At 41.8% G+C, this 17,007-nt stretch overlaps 1 non-coding gene across 1 annotated transcript; it reads right to left on the bottom strand.

Moving 5' to 3' along the window:
• Positions 1–15,174: 15,174 nt before the first annotated feature.
• LOC132536061 (small nucleolar RNA SNORA3/SNORA45 family) lies at positions 15,175–15,301 on the bottom strand. Its single transcript, XR_009547744.1, has one exon. It is a non-coding gene; the product is annotated as a small nucleolar RNA SNORA3/SNORA45 family (small nucleolar RNA).
• Positions 15,302–17,007: the final 1,706 nt, after the last annotated feature.

Raw genomic sequence — 17,007 nt, 5'->3', positions numbered from 1 at the left:
CTGCTTCACCAATTGTGAAGTGACTCCTCTGCAGGTGGGGAGCCAGGGGCTCCAACCAGGATCCTTATGCCGGTCCTTGCACTTAGCGCTTAACCTGCTGCACTACCACCCCACTCCCTACCCTTACTTTTAATGGGTTGAATTTGGTTATTAATTACAGACAGTGACTGGGGAGATAGCATAATGGATATGCAAAAAGAATGTCACCCCTGAGGCACCTACTGTCCCAGGTTCAATCATCAGCTCCACTATAAGCTAGAGCTGAGCAATGCTCTGGTAGGATAAATAAATAAAATTACTGACAAGAGGTAGAGCCAACACCAGCTCTGTAGGGATATTAAAATGAATCCTTATTATGTGATAGCGTCATTGAACATGATTTTCACTGCACGTGTATAAATTTAAGATTTAAGAAATGAAATTCACTTTGTCTCAAACTGAAGATTATACACCAAATTTATCATTTTTATTGTTGTTTAGTTATTATTGTTGTTACTGATGTCGTTGTTAGGACAGAGAGAAATGGAGAGAGGAGGGGAAGACAGGGAGGGGGAAAGAAAGATAGACACCTGCAGACCTGCTTCACCGCTTGTGAAGCGACTCTCCTGCAGGTGGGGAGCCGGGGGCTTGAACTGGGGTCCTTACGCCTCAAATTTATCATTTTAACTTCATGCTCTTAAAAAAAATTCTCTAGGGGAGTCTGGCGGTAGCACAGCGGGTTAGGTGCAAAGCGCAAGAACCCAGGCTCCCCACCTGCAGGGGAGTCGCTTCACAGGCGGTGAAGTAGGTCTACAGGTGTCTGTCTTTCTCTCCCCCTCTCTGTTTTCCCCTCCGCTCTCCATTTCTCTCTGTCCTATCCAACGACGACATCAATAACAACAACAATAATAACTACAGCGACAATAAAAAGACAAAAAGGGCAACAAAAGGGAAAATAAACAAAATTTTAAAAAATTCTCTGGGGGGGGAATCGGGCGGTAGTGCAGCGGTTAAGCGCAAGTGGCACAAAGCAAAAGGACCCAGGTGGTGGTGAGACTGGCTGAATGCACTTTTTTAAAAAAATATATTTATTTACTTATTTATTCCCTTTTGTTGCCCGGTCATTATTATTGTTGTTGTCACTGACGTCGTCGTTGTTGGATAAGACAGAGAGGAACGGAGAGATGAGGGGAAGACAGAGAGGGAGAGAGAAAGACACCTGCAGACCTGCTTCACAGCCTGTGAAGCGACTCGCCTGGTGGGCAGCCAGGGGCTCGATCGGGGACCTCTAGCCGGTCCTTGCACTTGGCACCATGTGCGCTTAACCCGCTGCGCTACCGCCCAACTCCCGAGCACACATTTTATAATGCTCAAGGAACAGTGTTTAAGCTCCAGGTCCCCACCTGCAGGAGGAAAGCTTTGCGAGTGGTGAAGCATGGCTGCAGGAATCTTTCTGTCTCTTTATCTCTCCCTCCCTTCTCTATTTCTGGCTGTCTCTATCCAATAAACAAATAAAGATAATAAAACATTTAAAGAATTCTCTCATGTAAAAGGCTATTTTTGGAAATAGTTTATTTTATTTTAATGATAGAGGAAAAGACAGAGATAAAGACTAGGACATTGCTCAGCTCTGGTTTGTGGTAGTGCTGGGGACTGAACCTGGAACCTTAGAACCTCAGGGAACCTTAGAACCTCAGGCATGAAAGCCTTTTGTAGAACCATTATGCTGTCTCCCCAGCCCAAAAGACTAGTTTTCAGAACAGTGAGTAATGTTAATATGGTTACACATATTATCTTATGTTTGTTGACTGTTATTTAAAATGAAAGGGTAGTTGAGATAGCATAACTGTTATGTAAAAGGACTTTCACGCCTGAGACTCTGAGCTTCCAGGTTCAGTCCCCAGCATCACCATAAACTAGAGTTGAGCAGTGCTCTGGTAAAATAATAGCAATAATAATAGGAATAACAATAATAAAATATAAAATGTTAATTAAATAATTTACATTTAATTACATTAAATGTAAATTAAATCACATTTAAATTATTTAATTAAAGAAATTAACATTTGATTTTTCTTTAATCAGAACTCTGGATTCTGGTTTTACTGGGATTTGAACCTGCAAACTTTGGTGCAGCAGGCATGAAGGCCTTTCTGCATAAGTACTGTGCTAACTCCCTGACAATTGAATATATATCTTTTATTTATTTACTAATGACAAAAATAAAAGGAGGGAGAGAAAGAACCAGACATCACTCTGGTACATATGCTGCTGGGGATTGAAATTAGAACCTCATGCTTGAGATTCCAGTGCTTTATCCACTGTGCCACCTCCCAGACTACCCCAACACTTGATTCCTTTTTTTTTTTTTTAAGAATTTATTTATTCATGAGAAAGATAGAAGGAGAGAAAGAACCAGACATCACTCTGGTACATGCGCTGCCAGGGATCGAACTCAGAACCTCATGATTGAGAATCCAGTGCTTTATCCACTGTGCCACCTCCTGGACCACCTGACACTTGGTTTTATTTTATATATATATATATATATATATGTGTATATATATATGCATATATATATAATTTATTTACTAATGAGAAAAAAAGAGAAAGAACCAGACATCACTCTGGTACATATGCTGCTAGGGACTGAACTTATGACATAATGCTTATGAGTCCAGTGCTTTATCCACTGTACCACCTCCCAGAGAACCCCTGACACTTGATTCTTTTTTTTTTATAAATATTTTCTTAAGTTTTATTTTTTAATATTTATTTATTCCCTTTTGTGTTGCCCTTGTTGTTTTATTGTTGTAGTTATTATTGATGTCACTGTTGTTGGATAGGACAGAGAGAAATGGAGAGAGGAGGGGAAGACAGAGAGGAAGAGAGAAAGACAGACACCTGCAGACCTGCTTCACTGCCTGTGAAGCGGCTCCCCTGTAGGTGGGGAGCCGGGCGCTCAAACCGGAATCCTTAAGCTGGTCCTTGCACTTTGCGCCACCTGCGCTTAACCCGCTGTGCTACTGCCCACCTCCGGACACTTGATTCTTATTCCCACAGTAGTGCTGTGTTTCAAGATGCCTTTCTATATATTTATGACTACTCTGACTATTGAGCATTTGTCCCATTTATATATTTTCATTTTTCTAATTTTTAATATTTATGTTTTTTAATAAACAATCTGGAAGCAACAACCATTTCATCTAAGAGGAGTGTGAAAACTGCACAGAGGGAACTTAATAATATATTTAGCACAGTATTTGGAATTCAGTAAGCTCTCTGTAATCATCCATTTCTCTTTTTACTTCTGTTCCCATGAAAAGCTAGAAATTGATTTTGATACAAAACCATGTTAGGAATCCTTTCAAGTCTTGGATGCTCCTTATAGAAGCAGCTATTTTTGAATTCCTAGAGTTTGTTCTGAATACAATGAAGGACCTGTTCTTGCTTTCAAATGCTCGGTGAAAGTTTCTAGAAGTCGGGAAATTTAGCCTCAGTTTACAAAATTGGGATCATTGAAAAAGTTGATTGCATTACAATGTACTGAATTTAGAAATTATTAGCAAAGAAATGGAAGGGGAAAAAGATTCTCGTGTAGAATCTTCCAAGAGGAAATGCTTCAGTTCTCTTAGTCCATTTTATTTTATAATAATAATTATTATTATTTTGCCTACAGGGTTATTGCTAGGGCTCGGTGCCTGCAATACGAATCCACTGCTCCTGGAGGCCAGTTTTTCCCTTTTGTTGCTCTTGTTGTTTTACCATTGTTGTGGTTATTATTATTGTTGTTATTAATGTTGTTGTTGGATAGGACAAAGAGAAATCGAAAGAGGAGGGGAGACAGAGAGAGGGAGAGAAAGATAGACACCTACTGATCTGCTTCATTTGTGAAGAAACCCCCCTGCAGGTGGGGAGCTTGGGGGGTCGAACCGGAATCCTTATGCGGGTCTTTGCACTTCGCGCCATGTGCGCTTATCCAGCTGCGCTACTGCCGGACCCCCTGTAATTATTTTTTAAGATATAGACAGAGAAGGCAGAGAGGCAGAGTGAAAGAGACCACAGCACGAAGCTTCTTTCACTGTGGTGGAAGCTGGTCTAGAACCTGGGCCCCATCACATGGCAAAGTAGCACACTATCCAAGTGAGTTATTCTGCCAGCCCTCAAATCTTTTTTAAAAGCAAAGGAAACACAGTATCATCTTTTAAAATTGGAGAATAATATTCCGTTTAATTTATGTCCTGCAGGTTCTTTATCCAGTCATCTGCCAGTGGGCATTTAGGCTGTTTCTACTCCTCAGCTATTGTGAATAATGCTACTATTAACATAGGGCTAAATATATCCCTTCAAATTAGTGATTCCATGCCATTTGGATATATGCCTAGGAGTGGTATTGCAGGACCATAGTAAGGTATTTCCATTTTTATCTATTTGAGGGCTCTCCCTCCTGTTTTCCATAGTGGCTGCAGTAGTTTACATACCCACCAACAGTGTACCAAGATTCCTTTTTCTCTGCAGCCTTCCAACACTTGTAAATCTCTTGATCTGATGATACTATGTCCTTCGGAACACAAGGGATGGCATTTGAAGTGATTGTGCTTGGTGAAGTAAAGACATGAAAGCCAACTACCAGGTGGTTCCACTCATTTGCAAAATATAGAGAACTGATACTCATGAACTTGAGAATAAAATATAGGGAGTTGGGCGGTAGCATAGTGGGTTAAGGGCACGTGACACGAAGCGCAATGACCCGCATAAGGATTCCAGTTAAAGCCCCCAGCTCCCCACCTGCAGGGAGTCGCTTCAGAGGTGGTGAAGCAGGTCTTCAGGTATCTATCTTTCTCTCCCCCTCTCTGTCTTCCCCACCTCTCTCCATTTCTCTCAGTCCTATCTAACAATGATGACATCAATAACAAGAATAATAACTACAACAACAATAAAAAACAATAAGGGCAACAAAAGGGAAAATAAATAAATAAATAAATATTTTTTAAAAAGAGAGAATAAAATACAACCAACCTGTCTCTAAGAGCTTAGGAGAGCTATGTGGTTAACTTTGGGGGATGGGGACAGAGAATTTCTAATGGTGAGTGTAATGTGGAACTACACTCTGTATTCTCTTATGATCTTTTTAAAAAAATATTTATTTATTTATTTATTTGCTTATTTATTTGTATTAGAAAAGTATGAGTAGAGAGAGAAATAATCAGATATCACTCTGGTACATGTGCTGCGGGGGATCGAACTCAGGACCAGAGTCTAAAGCTTTATCCACTGTGCTACCTCCCGGACCACATTCTCTTATGATCTTATAAATCACTAACATATTTTTTGAAAGTAAGGGGGAGATATCTACTTTTAGAGTAATTATAAGCACTAAATGAGGGTCTGGATAGTAGGGGACTTGGTTGAATGAACACAGTACCATGTGCAAGAACCCTAATTCAAGTCCCTGCTCCTCACCTGCAGGGGAAAAGCTTCAAGAGTGGTGAAGCAGTGCTGCAGGTGACACTCTCTCTCTGTCTCCTCTCCCTTTCTCAATTTCTCTGTCTTACTAAATAAATAAATAACATACACATTTTAAAAATAATTTTTATGAATGATTTCTGTAAATTTTTAAAAAATATTTATTTATTCCCTTTTGTTGCCCTTGTTGTTTTATTGTTGTAGTTATTATTGTTGTCATTATTGATGTTGTCGTTGTTAGATAGGACAGAAAGAATTGGAGAGAGGAGGGGAAGACAGAGAGGGGGAGAGAAAGATAGACACCTGCAGACCTGCTTCACCACTTGTTAAGTGATTCCCCTGCAGATGGGGAGCCGGGGGCTCGAACAACATACCCATTTTTTTAAATATTTATTTTCCGTTTTGTTGCCCTTGTTGTTGTTGTAGTTATTATTGTTGTTGTCATTAATGTCATCGTTGTTGGATAGGACAGAGAAATGGAGAGAGGAGGGGAAGACAGAGAGGGAGTGAGAAAGACACCTGCAGACCTGCTTCACCGCCTGTGAAGCGACTCCCTCTCAGGTGGGGAGTCCGGGCTTGAATCGGGATCCTTCCGCTGGTCCTTGCGCGTTGCACCACTTGGGCTTAACCCGCTGTGCTACCGCCCGACTCCCAACATGCACATTTTAAAAAGAACTAAATGGGGAGTCGGGCTGTAGTGCAGCGGGTTAAGCGCAGGTGGCACAAAGCACAAGGACCGGTCTAAGAATCCCGGTTCGAACCCCGGCTCCCCACCTGCAGGGGAGCCGCTTCACAGGCGGTGAAGCGGGTCTGCAGGTGTCTATCTTTCTCTCCTCCTCTCTGTCTTCCCCTCCTCTCTCCATTTCTCTCTGTCCTATCCAACAACGACAACAACAATAATAACTACAACAATAAAACAACAAGGGCAACAAAAGGGAATAAATAAATAAAATAAATTTAAAAAAAGAACTAAATGAGCTTATATATGGCAAGTCCAATTAGTATTAGGTCCTTTTGTAACGCACATTTGTTTTCATGTAGCTAAATAATTTCTTAAGACTTATTTAGGGAGTCGGGCAGTAGTGCATCAGGTTAAGCGCACGTGGCACAAAGCTCAAGGACCTGTTAGGATCCTGGTTCCAGCCCCGGCTCCCCACCTGCAGGGGAGTTGCTTCACAGGCAGGTCTGCAGGCAACTCTCTGCCTCTCTTCCTCTCTATCTCCCCTTCTCTTTCAATTTCTCTGTCTTTATCCAATAACAAATAAAAGAAAAGACCTCTAGGAGCAGTGGATTCATGGTGCAGGCACTGAGCCCCAGCAATAACACTGGAGGCAAAAAAAAAAAAAAAAAAGACTTATTTACTAATGGAGGGAGAGAATCAGAGCATTACTCTGGCATGTGTGGTGTCAGGGACCAAACTCAGGACCTCATGCTCGCAAGCCCTATGTCACACTTCGTGTGAGAAGAACACACCAAGTTCAGCTGGCACTGGCAATGTTTTTTTATACTGTTACTGGTTTATTATCTATTCACTGTGAAATTTGTTATTTATTAATGAGTGAGGTGGGGGGGAGAACTAGTGCATCACTCTGGCATGTGAGATACAAAGGTCAAACTCAGGACCTCACATTTGAGATTCGAGTGATTTAGCAACTGTACCTCCACCTGGAATGCTGATTTGTTTTGAAGATATTATTTATTTATTTTTCTTATCTTTATTTATTTGGTGGAGACAGTCAGAAATGGAAAGGAAGGAGAGATAGAGAGGGAAAGAGACAGAGAGATACCTGCAACATTGCTTCACCGCTTGTGAGGTTCTACACCTGCAGTGGGAACTGGGAGCTTGAACCCAACCCAGATTGTTGTGCATGGTAACATGTGCACTTAACCAGGTGCGACACCATCTGGCTGGGTGGTAGTGTAGCGGGTTAAGCGCACATGGCACAAAGCTCAAAGACTGGCCTAGGGATCCTGGTTCAAGCCTCCCGCTCCCCACCTGCGAGGGGGGGGGTCACTTCACAAGCGGTGAAGCAGGTCTGCAGGTGTCTATCTTTCTCTCCTCTCTATCTTCCCTTCCTCTCTCCATTTATCTCTGTTCTATCCAACAACAACAATGATAAACAACAAGGGCAACACAAAGGGGAAAAAATGGCCTCCAGGAGCAGTGGATTCATAGTGCAGTCACTGAGCTCAAGCAATAACCTTGGAGGATATATATACATACATATATATATATATATATATGTTTATTTATTTATTGGATAGAGACAGGAATCTAGAAGGAAAGGAGAGAGAAAGTGACCTGCAGCACCAAAATTTTTCTCCACTTCAGGGGTGTCATGGGGCTTGAACATGGATCCTTGCACATTGTAACATGAATTGAACCAGCTGCACCACCACCCGGCCTCTATAGTTTCTTTATTTAAAAAGCCTCTATAGTTTCTTTATTTAAAAAATTAATTTGTTTATTTATTTATGGGGGAACAGAAAACCAAACATCACTCTGGCACCACATGGATACCGGTGATTGAACTCAGGACCACATGCTTAAGAATCTAACACCTTTTTTTTTTTTTTGCCTCCAGGGTTATTGCTGGGGCTCCGTGCCTGCACCATGAATCTACTGCTCCTGGAAGCTATATTTTCCCCTTTTTTGCTCTTATTGTTTAACATTGTTGTGGTTATTATTGTTATTGTTATTATTGATGTGGTTGTTGTTGGATAGGACAGAGAGAAATGGAGAGAGGAGGGTAAGGACAGAGAGGGGGAGAGAAAGATAAACACCTGCAGACCTGCTTCACAGCTTGTGGAGAAACCCCCCTGCAGGTGGGGAACCGGGAGCTCCAACCAGGATCCTTATGCTGGTCTTTGCGCTTTGCACCATGTGCGCTTAACCCGCTGCACTACCGCCTGTCCCCCATCTTTTTTAAATTTTTACTTATAAAGAGGAAACACTGATAAGACCATAGGATAAGAGGAGTACAATTCCACACAATTCCCACCACCGGAACTCCATATCTCATCCCCTCCCCTGATAGCTTTCCTATTCTTTATCCCACTGGGAGTAGGGACTCAAGGTCATCATGGGGTGCAGAAAGTGGAAGGTCTCACTGGTTGTCCTCTCCATCAGGAACAAAATAATGGACCCCATTGGGGGTCCCCATAGGACCTTGCACTCAGTGTGGATCATCAATGGTAGAGAATGTTCCATCCTCCGAAGGGGGATTGGATAACATACTCTACCAACTGAAGAAGATGGGTCCTGAAATTGATGCAACTCGGAATGTTTCTACTGATGACCACAGAATGCAAGTTGGCCCTGAAACCTACAGGGACCTACAGGGATATAGAGGTTACATAGGCTCCTATGCTGAATATGGGCCCCAGAGCAAATCGATGGGGTTTACAGTCAACAATATTTATACACTTTTCCCATATCTGGGAGCTACTCTCTTCCCTGATCCAGCTTTCTAGTCCTTTTTCCAGCCACGACATCATCTCCCTAGACAATAACTTGGGTCCACCTGCACATCAGATGCCAGGCTCAGGCAAAAACTAATAAAGTCATGGGCCTTCTGGAATATACCTAAAATAGACCTACTAGTTATTTCCAAAACTGAGACCCCAAATCTTCATCTGCACTATCCCAGCCTTTAGGTTCATGATTAATCAACAATTTGTTGACTTTATATTGTTGTAAATGACGTCCAATTAAAATTACTTGTCAAGGCAAAAAATAAGGAGTTGGAATAAGGCATTTATTCTTTTGCAAAAGGGCATACCACCAAGAGTGGCTGTCAGGCAGCAGTGAGTCCCCCTCAGCCTTCTCCCATCTATTATCACTGATGCAGAACTGTCTCCTCCACCCCCCGGGCTGGGCTTCAGAGCTCACAATCTCCCTGTTGCCTAAATAAGGAAAGACGGAAGAGAGTCTGAGGGTCTCTACTGGAGGATTAGCAAGCCCTGCAAGGAGCTGACCTAAAGAATACAAAACTACTGGCCACAGGTGGTCATAGGTAATAAATTATAAAAAGAATTTTTGTACTAAACAGTTGTTCTATTCATGTTCTTTTGAATTTTTTTGTTATCTTTATTTATTTATTGGATAGAGACAGCCAGAAATTGAGAGGGAAGGGGATGAGAGAGAGGGGGAAAAAGAGAGAGACACCTGCAGCCCTGCTTCACCACTTGCAAAGCTTTCCCCCTGCAGGTGGGATATTCATGTTCTTTTGAAGAGAAGACCTAACCATCTCCCACAATCCCTCCTTTTTAAAAATTTATTCTTCTCTTCAAACTGAATTAGTGTTTGTTATCTAAGAACATTAGTCTTTGAAGGTCCTTGGTAATAGTGTCATTAGATGTGGTATTGTTATGAATAAAAGTACAGCACTGTCTTTTAAACATTACACTACTGTTTTTTAATACCACCCTGTTTTTCTATGCCATGTAGCTAGTAGTGTTTGACATTTTTGTCACTATCTCTAGCATAATTTATAATTTTATTGTAATGTAACTTATTTAATCTACATTTTCTCTTTGGTGGACCACTAGAATAACAAGAACTCTATCTAGCTATCAAGTATCTGATTTTTGGCCTTAAACTCATTAGCAACATTTCTAGGTGCTTTTCACTGTCAAGTTAGATATACAGGCCAAGGGAATCATGTGGAATGTTCTCTCTTTCCTGATGGCTATGACTATCTGTGGTAGTGACCGAAATGCCACGGTAAATGGGGTGGCCAATTACACCAAAGCACAGGTACCTATCTATTTGGGAGGCAACAGTACGAGGAGAGCCCTCCCTCTGTAGTAACGTCAGACATCAGCTCAAGGTACATGGAAGTTTGAGATGCTGCTTGCAATGTCAAAGATGTTTTCCAACTGGCTCAGTAAACTCATCGCCTTGCCTAGAGAGGCAGGAGTGGTTAACAGTCTTCATGATAAAAGAAGGCTCCAAACCTTGTGTAGAGCTATGCAGTGCCAGGAAGATCAGTGACAACATATTGCAGGTTGTGTCTTTCCATGCATCCCAATCGCGGAACAGTGCCATCATGCTGTGTAGTCTGATGGGAACAGTTACTTAACTTGGAATGGAACTCTCTGATCTTGGTGCCTTCCAGGAGCACAAATATAACAATTATATATATATATATATATAATATTAGATATAACATTATATATATATATATATATATATATATATATATATATATATGGCTGGTACTGAAAGTTTGATCCATTATAGCCAGGCATTTGTGTCGGCATTTGTGTCCCTGTATTCAGTTTTCTAATTTTAAAATCTGAACATTTTTAATACTGCTATTTTGATCTTCTTACATCACTAATTATATTACTAATGTTGGCAGAGAAAGAAGAACAAAAAAAAGGTAGTTTGAATGGTCTCTGGTGAGTCAGTAACTTGTATAGCTGGCTCTACAAATCTAATAGTTTTCTTAAAGTATCTATATCATGAATATCTGTTCTAAAGCAATACACCCTAGACTTGACACTGGGCTTAGTATCTAAACTAGAAGAATCTTGTATAATTACTTGAAAAGGGCTACGCTGAAAAAGCTAACAATAAACAGGGGCCTGTAACTCTGATAAAATTGTTAAGGCAAGGAAAGAGTTAACTAACCAAACTCTTGTAGGAAGGCCAAATGTACAGAAAAGCCCCAGACCTCTCTGGTTAGATAACACAATGTTGTGAGAAAGGTCTCCCCCACTCTGTGGTAGATCTTATCTTGAGGGGTCATAATACTTCTAATCTTACCCCCTCTCATTTGTCTCAGCAAATAATAATATGATGAGAAAACAAAAGGAACAAAAAGTTCATGATTTCTTGAAAGTCACTTTTAGGGCAGTTGAAGTGTCACTGGATATCTCCCACTTTGGAGCATTGTTCTTAGCCGAGATGTTGTAGTCTCTTGGGTCCACTGGCCCCTTCCCTCCAGTGTAATAATAGAACCATATCTTTTTTGTCATTTCAGCTGTATTTTCTGAGGTCAGTAGTACCAGAAAGTGTCCATCCCAACTAGGCTGCAGCTTGTAGCTTGTAGTCTTTATTAGCATGTAGTTTTCAGGGCCAAATGGGTAGACTTTGAGTTCTAGTGCAGATAGCTGGGCTAGAAACCCCTCTTTCTAAGGGAAATTAAAGCAGAAGAAATGGCCAGCACACAATTTTGAAGAAATTGGTCTTTGGTCACCAAAATCTTATCTAGATGTGGAAGCTCATATAATATCTCACAGGGGGACAGCCTGATATCTCAATGGGGAAATATCCTTATTTTTAAGAGGACTATAGGATAAGCCAAGTAAATTTTTCCCCTTAGGTTTGATTTAACTTTTGTAACCTCTTTTTAATTTTCTTTTTTTATTTCTGTATAATTTTTATTTATAAAAAGGAAACACTGACAAGAACCATAGGATCTACCCTTATTATACACAAAGATTATCAAGAAATATTATAGAGCTAATTAATGGACAATTTCTTCATCAGTTAGCATAAATTATACCTTTTTGTCTCTTTAATTGTTTTAGGCTTTAGGCCCTAGTTTAGTGTACAGAACTTACAAGTTTTATGGACTTGTGGCTAGTAATCTTATTTTACTAGAGTCTGGGTTATTTCATCTATTGTTGTAAAGCTAATTGTTCAGGAGGAACCACTGATGTATGACTGTTTTCTATCGCATAGAAGTGTTTCACCCAGATCTGATTTAACTTTAGTTTAGTATTTAACAAAATTTAAACAATCATGTTCTAACTCGAGATTTACTTTTTTTTTTTTCTACAAGAGTCCCATAGTGTAATCTTTTTTTTTTTTTTTTTTTTGCCTCCAGGGTTATTGCCGGGGTTTGGTGCCTGCACCACGAATCCACTGCTCCTAGAGACCATTTTTCCCCCTTTTGTTGCCCTTGTTGTTTTATCATTGTTGTGGTTATTATTATTGTTGTTGTTATTGCTGTCACTGGATAGGACAGCGAGAAATCAAGAGAGGAGGGGAAGACAGAGTGTTGGTATGCTTCTAAATTCTGCTTCTAAGACCCCTTCTGTTGCATTGCTTGACGTTGTAGTCTATTTTCATAATCATTGTTTTCATTGGTTTAATACCCACTGGTTCATGTGCTATTTTCCTTCTCCCCACCCCCTATCCTATGTACTTCCTCTTCCTGATACTTCTGCCTCAGCAGATATAAAAGGCAGGGCTTTCTAATGAAGAGAGATTAGAAGAGATTAGATTGTTGAACTGCATCCCCTTTCGTCAATAAAGATTGAACTGCATTCCCAGCTCAGCCATGAGTCCCTGGTAGTCTGTCTCCCGCCCACAAAGCTAGCCCGGAAAATGGCGCCTGAACAGGGACTGGCATATGGAGCCCAACATGGGGCCTAACCCATCCATCCCCCAGATAAGTAAACTTGGCTACCCATCCACCATGGGCTGCCTTTCTACTTATGAAGAGGTTTTCGAAAGCCTCTACTCTTTTTTCATGAGACAGTTTCTCTGTCTCTGGAACATTTTGCTCTGGGCCACACTTTGGTTCCCTGACTGGGAACTTTGGTTTCTTATGACCATGATCATAGAGCTTGGAAAATGCATGGAGATTTCCCCTGGGACTTTCTGGACTGCCTCTTCCATGTTTTCTGCGGAGAAGGACTACTCTAACTTGAAGAGCATTCTCCAGTACCCTGGCAGTCCCCAAGAATGGAGACACATGGTTAGTTCTACCCTCCTGATTCGATTCTTTCTCCAATGGGAAGACATTTTTTAAAAAATGGGTGCCAGCAGAAATCCAGCAGGAACCGTCAGAAGCACCCTAAATGGAATTTCGAGGAGCTTTTTGGACTAGGACGCCCTCTGGGGACTCATGATGCTACATGTTGAGATTTGGATAATCTGGTTCAAGGTGAAAGAAGCAAAAACTGCCTACCGCTTTTCTCTCAATTCCACACTCAGTGTTCTCTCTGAATATCTTAAGTTTGCTATCTGCTTTCAGTTATGTTTTGTAAGAAAGTGATTTGAATGACTGAATTTTTGTATGACCCATTTTGCTGTGAGTATTCTGAAATTTAATTGACTTAAAAAATGCTGGATGCAGCCATGATTTTTAGAGACATTCAGAAACAGTCCAAAAATTTGTTTTTTTCTCTTTTGATTTTTTTTTACGTCTTGGTATTAATGTAAAACATTTAATCCTAAAAACTGTATGAGTATGGGCGGGGTAGATAGCACAATGGTTATGCTAATGATTCTCATGCTTGAGGCTTCTAACCATGGTTCTTCTATGGAGCTTATGCTGTTTAAACAACCTTAAACATTTTTGTTTCACAAGTAAGTGAATTACAGCTGTTGTCTTCACATGAAAAAACATCTACTCAAATGGAAGCCCTGGAAATCCATTTGGACCCCTGTTCTCTGACATTGCCCACAAGATGGCATGACTACAGCAGCCCCCCTGAAACCAATGATGTGACCTGGCACGACCTGAAGAAACTGATTCACAGACTCCAAAGCTTACTCTTGACAGAAAAGCGGAATTACAGTGGTTGACCTTCCCCATCGAGACAGACGTGCAGCGTTTCATTCCCTGGCATTTCATCCGTGGTCATCTACTTTGGACTGACACTTCTATCGAACTTACTGGCGCACCTTTTGGACACTTTACACAACTTTACAGAAGTTTCCCTTTACGCTGCTGGGTTTCTCAAAGACTGACTGCAGAAGTCCATGGACTTTGCAGCCAGCAGCCTTGGGGACTCTATAGGACATGCCCTCCCTCACCTGCAGGCTCTGCTCAAAGAAGTAGGAACCCCCCCTCTTTACTAGGTCCTGCCCACAGAGGCAGGAAATGCCCTTTGAGGCATGAAACGTCCCCAAAGAAAAGAGATGCCCTCAGAGGCAAGAAATGCCCTTTCGCCTGATAGGCCTTGCCCTTTGAGGTAGGAAACGCCCCCTCAGGCCTCCCCTTGGCATCACACTGGTTCTTGCTGCTCTCTTGTTCCTCCATGTCTTCTGCCAGTTCTTTTGAAAATGCCTGTACAATATAGGTTTCTGTTCACCCCACACTCCTGATACTATGGCCATTAGTTAAAAAGAAAAGGGGAAATGTTGGTATGCTTCTAAATTCTGCTTATAAGACCTTCTATTTTGATCATCACAATAGGTTCGCTTGTATTACTTATGATGATGATTATTATTTACATAATCACTGTTTTACCTGGGTCCCGCCCTGCCTGCAGGGTATTGGTTTAATCCCCACTGGTTAGATGGAAGCTTTCTATGTTTTGTTCGTGTTCTTTTTTTTCTGCTCCGCCCCCTCTCCTAGTCATTTTCCTTTCCCTTGCCACTTCTGGTGAAGAGATGCATAAAAGGCGATGTATCTGATTAATAAACGAGATACTACTTCCCAGCTCAGCCATGAGTCCCTGGACGTCTCTCTACTGCTCGTGAAGCTAGCCCAGCCTGGCAAATGGCGCCTTGAACAGGGACTGGCAACAGAGGGGGAGAGAAAGATAGTCACCTGCAGACCTGCTTCACCTCCTGTGAAGCCACGCCCCTGCAGGTGGGGAGCTGGGGGCTCAAACCAGGATCCTTAGCTGGTCCTTGTGCTTCGTACCACGTGCGCTAAACCCACTGCACTACTTCCCGACTCCCAGTATAATCTTATAAAGAACTTAAATGACCACAATAACCAAGTTATTATTACCACGTCATCATATAAGAGCTCTCCCACTTGTCTCTGGCCTGGTGACTGGCTCGGCCATGGGGCCACAGCCAGCGAATGAGGCCAGCAGCTGCCCTCCGAGGACTCCAGCATGCTAGGGCAACGCCATGCCCGGGTGAGAGTCTAGCCTCGCCCCCAGTCTTTTTTTTTTTTAAACCTTAAAATTAATGATTCTCAGGCCATAAAACCAGACTCAAATGATTAAATAAAACAAACATACAAACATCTACATAAATCACTGTCAGTTTGCAATTGTATTAATTCCTATTTAATTAATAATTGGCATATTCAACCTTTCTAGAGCTGAATTTCATCTAGAAAATTGACGGTTACGGTATCAGTTATTGTGGCCTCAGCAGACAACATTGAATTTTTTTACTTTTCTTTATCCTGGACCCTATGGTCAGTTCATTATCTTACCATCAATCTGAATGGACTACTTGTTGGAATATGTTCTAAGTTGGACTCTTTTTTTCTTTTAGATAATTCAAATTTTAGTCATTTTGTCCACCTATATACAGAGAGAGAGAGAAGGACAGAAATAGAGACAGAGAGAGACAGAGAGATTCTCCTAAAGTGTGGGGTGTATACTGCCCCAGCCTGCTCAACCTCCACCCGGAGGCGTGCTAGCCGAATAGAATGCTCAAACCCCAGAAACTGGAGGTTTCTTGCATTTCCCCAGTGGGCTCAACCTCCACCCAGAGGTTTCTTGTCCATTGACAGCCGCTCAACCGGTAAATCTTGCGAGCTGTGTCCCAGAACACTCAACCTCTACCCAGAGGTTTCTTGAGTGAATGCTCACCACCAACCCCCAACCCCCCGCCCAAACTGGAAGTTTCTTGCATTTCTGGCTAGGGCGTCTGGCCAGTCACGCCCTTCTGTCTGTCTTCTGAGATCAGAAAATATACTCGTTTTCCAGTCTACACTCTCACACACAAAAGGAGAAAATCTTTACTACCAAGGCATATAATCTTACCTTAATCTGCACAGTCATCTGGTTTTTGTAGTATCTTTTGTTCCAGTTTAAGAAGCCTTTTCCCCCAGCATTGCTGACCAACTCCTCTGTCTCAGGTCCCTTGAAGGAGAAGAAGGAGCCAGGAAGGGTCTGTCCTGCTCAAGGTCCCACTAAACTGGGGCGAGGTACACCTCCTGAAACCAGGACTTACACGTCTCATTCCTGACCTCAAGGTCTTCCCAAGGAGGCCCCAAATTGTTGTAAAGGACGTCCAATTAAAATTACTTGTCAAGGCAAAAAATAAGGAGTTGGAGTAAGGCATTTATTCTTTTGCAAAAGGGCATGCCACCAAGAGTGGCTGTCAGGCAGCAGTAAGTCCCCCTCAGCCTTCTCCCATCTATTATACCTGACGCAGAACGGAAGAGAGTCTGAGGGTCTCTGCTGGAGGATTAGCAAGCCTTGAAAAGAGCTGACCTAAAGAATACAAAACTACTGGCCACAGGTGGTCATAGGTAACATTTAATAAAAAGTATTTTTGTACTAAACAGTTTTTCTATTCATGTTCTTTTGAAGAGAAGACCTAACCATCTCTCACAATATGTTAAATCTTATTCAGCCACCAGGCTCCAGATGCTACCATGATGCCAACTGGACTTCCCTGGACAGATGACCCCACCAATGTGTCCTGGAGCTCTGCTTCCTCAGAGCCCTGCCCCACTAGAGACAGAGAGAGGCAAGTTGGGAGTATGGATTGATCTGTCAACGTCCATGTTCAGCGGGGAAGCTATTACAGAATCTAGATCTTCCACTTTCCACACCCCATAGTGACCCTGGGTCCATACTCCTAGAGGGATAAAGAATGGGAAAGCTATCAGGGGATGGGAT

This window comes from Erinaceus europaeus, chromosome X, assembly GCF_950295315.1.
Source record: "Erinaceus europaeus chromosome X, mEriEur2.1, whole genome shotgun sequence".
NCBI lineage: Eukaryota > Metazoa > Chordata > Mammalia > Eulipotyphla > Erinaceidae > Erinaceus > Erinaceus europaeus.
Note: the sequence above shows the minus strand (reverse complement) of the source record. Positions and strands in the feature narration are given on the sequence as shown.